Here is a 7500-nt window from a genome sequence, read left to right on the forward strand (position 1 = left end):
AACAAACGTAAGTTTATTGATCAATAAAGCTTTTTAATCGTAGGATCGTAAAAAGCTCCCAGTTTTATTATAAGGCCAATTTGATATACTTGTAGGATTCTAAAAGAACCCATTTTTATAGCGACAGTTTATGTCCTTATGAGAATCACAGAAGGATCCTTTGTTTTCATATGGTAAGTGTTGGGATCTGCTTTGATCCTATATAAGAAACTTCTTGTGGTGGGACAATGTAGGATTCTGCAATAATTGTACCGTAGAGGGACAGCCTTTTCCTGCAGTGCGTCTATGAAGAACTCTATACAGTCTTTGTTTCAGTCTGGTCATTGTAAGGCCTTAGTACAAGCTTCTATCTCAAGCTTCTATCTAAATCAATATGAGACCTTAGTACAAGCTTCTATCTAAACCATTGTAAGACCATAGTACAAGCTTCTATCTAAACCATTGTAAGACCATAGAACAAGCTTTTATCTAAACCATTGTAAGACCATAGTACAAGCTTCTATCTAAACCATTGTAAGACCATAGTACAAGCTTCTATCTAAACCATTGTAAGGCCTTAGTACAAGCCTCTATCTAAACTATAGTAAGGCCTTAGTACAAGCTTCTATCTAAACAAGACCATAGCAGTTTTCTCTATAATTGTGTAAATTGTAAAGGCCCTGTTTGTGTAATAGCTAAATGCATGTCTAGGTAGGTGTATAACCTTCCATCTCAAGAAGACAACAGTAGGATTTTTGCACAGAATTACTCGTGTAGAACCCTGATCTGTCCTAATTTATAAGGACTCGTTCAGGAGCTTATCGTAGGCTGATATTTGAGATTGTCACATAGGACTATAGGGAAATGTGGTAACGTTTTGCATCACTAGGGTGAGATGATTGGACCCCTACAAGAAGAATGATTTGAAGAGTCTTTTAGGATACTCTTAATAGCTCGAAGTTTTAATGGAGTCAAAAGATGGATTGTTTGACAAGAAATTGAATGATGGAAGGAATTGAAGATCTAATCATGCCAAGGAGGAGTTTCAGAGATGAACAAAAAGGCTAGAAAAAGATAAAACACTGCATCTAGACAGTTTAAGAATGTTGATGACGCCATGAGACTTGAATAATTGAAAGAAACAAAAGTGTTTTGAACCTGATATTCAGTGTTAATTCTGATACATTAAAGTGATTATAAACATGTAGATTTGTACGTAAGTGTATGTTGAGTTAATTTAGTTATAAGAATGTTTATAAGCATATTAAGTTCCAATGTGATATCTGTTTACCACTGAGGAAAGCCATATGTCAGTATCTAGTCCAACCTCTGTTTTCAATTACTGAAAATCTAGAGAAAAACTTGTGTAGCGGAAGAAAGTATCGAGAAAATCACGAAAGCTGTGCACTTTCTGTTCACCAAAACAGATTCAAAATGATTACAAACTTCATGCCTTGATTTAGCTTCTTATAGAGACAGAGCGAAATGATGGAAGCGATAGACCTACCTCTCAATATCAAAATATTGTTGGGATTCGAAAGATTTTTTAATACAATTTTAACTTATTTTAGCAATACTACAAAAAAAGAATAGAAAATCACATAAATTTCTGGTTTTAATTTTGGTTTATTGAAAGACTATATAAGTAATAAGTGAAAATGTCATTCAATATAATGCGGCTCACGTCAATAGATGGCGCTGATGATGCAATAGTTATGGCATCGGGTGTTGCCGTGACAGACTTTGTCCGCTTACATTGTATTTAACCTTACTCAGACAGACGCCTTTTGGCTGACTTGGTTCATTATATTTAGGTCCACTTGCGCGGGATATCTTTTGCGAATCTGGTGTTTACAATGAATTGCTTTTATACATTCAATTTGATCTGTTTGGCTATGTCTGGCAAGGAGAATTACAAGACCCCCTTAATATAAACGTTTATCTTTCTATGTTTATATCTATTTCTCTTACTCCTCGTTTCTTGACGCAATTCCCATATTTTAAGACCAAAAGATGGTAATGAAAGTTATTTCTGTTTATTGACAATGGCGAATTGTTTTTTTATATTTATTGTGTTACTTTGATTGTTAGTTGAGCCAATTATTCATATATATATTTGTATATATATGTATATATATACGTATATATATATATATATATATATATATATGTATATGTAAATATATGTATATATATGTATATATATAATGTATAATTATAGATATAAATATGTATATGTATATATATTTATATATGTATGCATGTATGTATGTATACAGTATATATATGTATATGTATATATATATATATATATACATATATATATATATATATATATATATATATATATATATACACAGTATATTTCCTTTGACACTCAGATCTCCCTGTCCCTCAAGTGTGAGAGAGAGGGAGTACCCATGCCTTGGTGAGATTGGGCTGCGTGTGTGTGTGTGCATATCTATATAAATATTTAGTAGTAATTTTTGACGGGTCGCGTACACTAGTTTTTATTTTCGATACATATGTTATGAAGCATGAGAAAAGGGTGATATATTTTCCATTATTAGTGAGACTGCCCAAATAGATAGATTGTTATTGTTATCATTATAGCATATTTGTTTACAAGACCACGCTCTCCATATACTGCCAAATTATACAAAGGTATTGTTTTTCTCTATTAATTTTACGTAATTCAAAACAATTTGCCACATTGGAAACATGTTAAACTTATAAAAAAAAAAACCTAAAAAATTACCTATAAGTGTTCATAAAATATACAATCCACAAATTGTGACACTTTTGAGTAATTACTCCATTATTAATTTTGTATATATTTTGAATATATATCAAATGTACGCTGGCCTCACGAACTTCTGTTTTGGTTGATTATGTTGTCGATGTCAGTTTTAGGTCATTTAGTAAGGAAACTAAGCTAGTTTTCTTTTTTATAATACTATAGTTTTTATAATATTAACTTTTTTTTCCATAAGGCAAATTATTTTAGGTTATGAAAAAGTAATAGAGGAAAACAATAGCTTTGCATAATTTCGCAGTATATGGAGAGCGTGGTCTAGTAAACAAATAGTCATTATAGTTTTAAGATTCGTTTCATCTAGTCTGAAATAACATTTTCCGATAAACTAACAAATACACAATATTGTATTGTATTGCGTTGTATTATACTTTATTCCTTTCCACGCAACGTAAAGTGAAATAATCCCTTAATGGAATTAAGAATCAAAACGTCAGATCAAATAGATTGTGAGCTCTGTAACCTTCCATCATATCTTCTGCAATGTCAGGAACTCATTGCGTCACTATCATTGCTGTTGCAGTGTGCAACATGGGGTTTATTCGGTCTGTTGCAGTGCGGGACTGTTTTCTCGGTGGTTGGGATGCTATGATGGAGAAAGTAAACTGTTTTACTCGGTAGGAACTAGAGAGAATTAGTAATAGATTAAGAAAAGTTTTAAACTTTATGGAAATTAAAGAAAAAAGTTGAATGTTACTTGGTAAGAATGAGAAAAATTTAGTAAAATATTAACAAAAGTATTAAACTTTATGGAAAAGTAAAATAAAAAGTTAAATGTTACTTGGTAAGAATGAGAGAAAATTAGTATTAAGAAAAGTTTAAAACTTCAAGGAAAAGTAAAGAAAAAAGTTAAATGTTACTTGGTAAGAATGAGAAAAATTTAGTATAATATTAACAAAAGTATTAAACTTTAAAGAAAAATAAAAAATATGAATTATTAGAATAGATTAAAATTCATAAAAAAAGTTTTGTTTAGCATTCTGACAATGCCATTCGAGAGAGAGAGAGAGAGAGAGAGAGAGAGAGAGAGAGAGAGAGAGAGAGAGAGAGAGAGAGAGAGAGAGAGAGAGAGCTCTTTTTATTTTTTAAATTCTATTCAAATGAATATCATTCAACTTTTTATACCAGAAGACCTAAACAAAGAGATCTAAGATCTTGGAATTTTTTTTGGGTTAACGTCATTGACGTCATATGGTGACGTCACAGAGGGTGTGTTTGTGTATGTTTGTGTGTATGCCGAGTGACATTGATGTAAACATTTCACAAAGGCAGGTATGCGTTAGAATCACCAAATGCGCACTACTACATTTTTGGCTGATCCCTACAATACGTTTAAATTACTTAGACTATGTTCGATTAACTTTTAAATGACTTCATTCTTATACTTTTCACTCCTTATATATATATATATATATATATATATATATATATATATATATATATATATATATATATATATATACATATATATATACGTATATAAACACACACACACATACATATATATATATATATATATATATATATATATATATATTTATATTTATATTTATACACAAACATATATCCATGAGTACTTATATTAGGAAGTGGACACACAATGTAGGTTTTTTCATATTTAATTGGATATTTTTATGGAAGTTTATAATTAACATACATAGCCTCCAAGACATGTAAGCATCTTGCACGTTTCAATTCAGAAATGCAAGAATAATTTGCCGATTTATGTACTGAAAATACAGTTATACAAATAATATTGAGAAACTAAATACTATTTTATGCTTCTTTTATAGAATGCACATATGTGTCTGAAATGTTAGTGTAATATAATGTTGCATAAAGAATTAAAGGTCCAATGCAAATGATAACAAGAAATTGAGTATAGAATATTGCATATTCATGAAAAATTGCGTAATATACTGTACTCTTCTTATTTCGAGATTAACATGAACATTGATTATTTATAAATGTGTTTATGGTTATTCTGTAGACATGTGAAAATGGTAACATAATGCTTGTGTGTGTATAATATATATATATATATATATATATATATATATACGTGTGTGTGTAATATATGTATATGTGTATATATGCACTGTATATATGTATACATGCAGTATGCGACACATACATACATACATAAATACATACATACATGAATACATACATACAAACTTTAGTATGTGTGTATGTATATATGTAAGTTTTTGTTACTTTTCTGGTAAAAGATGAAAATAAAATAAAACACATATAAGGAAATACCGGGAGAAACATGTTAACCTTAAGAAATAGGATATTATACTTTTGATGTACGAATTATTCATATATTTATATCTTTGTGCTTGTATACATGACGAATGAACACGTATATTTATGTCGTGAACATTGGCTTTATCTTCACTGCATTTCCAAGATGTCTTTTTAATTAAAATCTTGTAGTACAATACTGGTTTGGTTCCTTCCATCGCTCCCCTAGGAAAAAATGGAACGATTGACATACCAAAGCTAAAGCATCTTGGGTTTGGAGAAGGTTAAACGAATGTCATTTATCTTGGACGACTTTTGACCGTGGAAATACCTGTAAAGTTCCTTGAATTACTACTAAATGAATTTCATTTAGCAAATTGCAGTCCATTTTCTTTGCAATGTTGCGTATGATTTTTGGTTTAGAAAACGAGGATATTAGCATAAAATTCATGTTTTTTCCTTTTAGATTAAATCAATCTACCATTCGATTACATTGAAGTAAAAATGACCGTTTTTGATGCAGGATGAAAATCAAGTTATGATGTGATGTCTATGAGTATTTACGTCAGGTTGTCAGGCTGTAATTTCAGGCGCAAAGGCAAAGTAACTTAAGAACAATATGGCTTGGAATGTATTAAGATTTCTTCCATTACATCCCATAATCACAAACAGGAACCACCCGTGAATAGCAAGTAAGGAACCTCCGAAAGCACAAGTTACTCAAATCACTGCCATTGGTCAGTCACTTAAATCTCTGAACACGGACACGTTTCCCTGAACTTTTGGGTAGAAATACCCGAAGGTCTTTCCACTCGGGAGAGCCTTAAGCGCCCTTGACCTTTGTCCCTGAAACAAATTCGTCACAAGTTTGCCTTCTGCAATAAGCAGGGATCGCCGATGTAAACTTTTTCTCTACTCACCTCTCCTGTTCTGAGACGCTGGCGAGAGAAGAAGTAGTAACGTTCTTTGCGAGTGGCGGTGAAATAAGCACCTGGTCTGATGCTGGCTTGGGGTAGCGCCTTCTTCTACATCTTCGACGACGACGCGAACGCCTCCACCTCCCCAAAACGCCCCCAAAGCTCCGTGTTTCCTTTCCCCTCCCCCTCCTCCACCTCCTCCACTATCTTATCTCCCTCCCCCTCATCCTCATAGTCACAAATAGGCCCCCACATCACTCTCTGGAGGTTGGCCAACTCTCTTGCACACACACATAGGAGATCAGGCGCAAGAAACCATTTGGTCCTTCACCTGCAGTTCGCAAGACCCCTGGTTTCTACTACCCCTCTTGCATACTCTTACCCCCTTTCCATCTTTCCCTTGCCTCCGTCACCCTTTACCATGAACCAAGCATCAACAATCTATCATTACCCATTCTCTGCACATTTTTTTCCCCAGGACATGAGCCAGTAACAGGAAGAAATCATTAGAATTTCTAGGTTACGTCAGTCGGACCCCACCAGAAAAAAAAGTCTAAGGTGTTTGACTGAGCGTATTCGATGCCCTCCCGATGTTTTGATGCTATTCATCTCGTGAGAGTCTAGTGGTTTGGCGTTATTGCAAGACGTTCAGTGTCAAGATTCGAACGAGTTGAATGGAATTTTTAGGTCGATGATGTCATCAGGGTGCAGGGCTCTTCATTCGCCAGGAAACTCGGAGTACTCGATAAGTTGTTTAGATTTTTTTTTACTGTGTTTCTGGGAGCAAATTAAGATTGTCCTGATTATCTCGATGTGTATAGAAGGTACGCTTTGTCTGTTTGATAAATGGAATGTGTTTTGCCGTTACAGCGATGAGAATGCACACTCATTGAAGTCTAAACGGTATGTCTGTGGAGTGGAAGGCTTGGACCATTTGTTTACATTCGGGCTACTTTGGAATGTATTTTTTTTCATAAGATACAGTTCAAATAAAGATATAATTTCTTTAACTGTTGGTAAACCATACATTTAACCCAAATAAAAGAAGTAAATTTGTTAAAAAAAAAAAAAAAAAAAAAAAAAAGTCGAATGCAAAACATGAAATTTTTTAAAAATTAAAATAGTTTAAGCTTGTATTTTCTTAGGTACAGAAATGGGAACTTAGGGTCACATCCTAGGCCAGGCTAAATGGATAGGGAATTGTTATCGTGAAAGGTAACCAATATTAGGTTATATAGTCTTTTTACATAAGGGCATTTACAGAACTTTTCATTTTAGCTTCGTTAAACTTAATATTTACAACCTAAGTATTACAATAATCACAATAACGAAAAAGATAATACTTCTATTAATGATTACGATAATAATTCTGAAGGAGGTTGCAGCAGTAGTAGTAGTAGTAGTAGTAGTAGTAGTAGTAGTAGTAGTAGTGGTAGTATCTCTGGAAGGAGAGAAAACTATAAAACGACGGTATTACGCAGAATCTGAAGATGCTACTTATAAGTGAAAATGATTCGCAAAAACAAAATATAGAAATTA

General features: G+C 32.8%; 1 protein-coding gene across 1 annotated transcript in view; it reads right to left on the reverse strand.

Moving 5' to 3' along the window:
- The window catches only part of LOC137656846 (uncharacterized), a 114435-nt gene extending 108335 nt beyond the window's left edge, over window positions 1–6100 (reverse strand). The window contains exon 1 of the mRNA XM_068391193.1: window positions 5965–6100. The gene's annotated coding sequence lies outside the window, so the exon portion shown is untranslated. The remainder of the gene's footprint in view (window positions 1–5964) is intronic.
- Window positions 6101–7500: the final 1400 nt, after the last annotated feature.

This window comes from Palaemon carinicauda, chromosome 17, assembly GCF_036898095.1.
Source record: "Palaemon carinicauda isolate YSFRI2023 chromosome 17, ASM3689809v2, whole genome shotgun sequence".
Taxonomy (NCBI): Eukaryota; Metazoa; Arthropoda; class Malacostraca; order Decapoda; family Palaemonidae; genus Palaemon; species Palaemon carinicauda.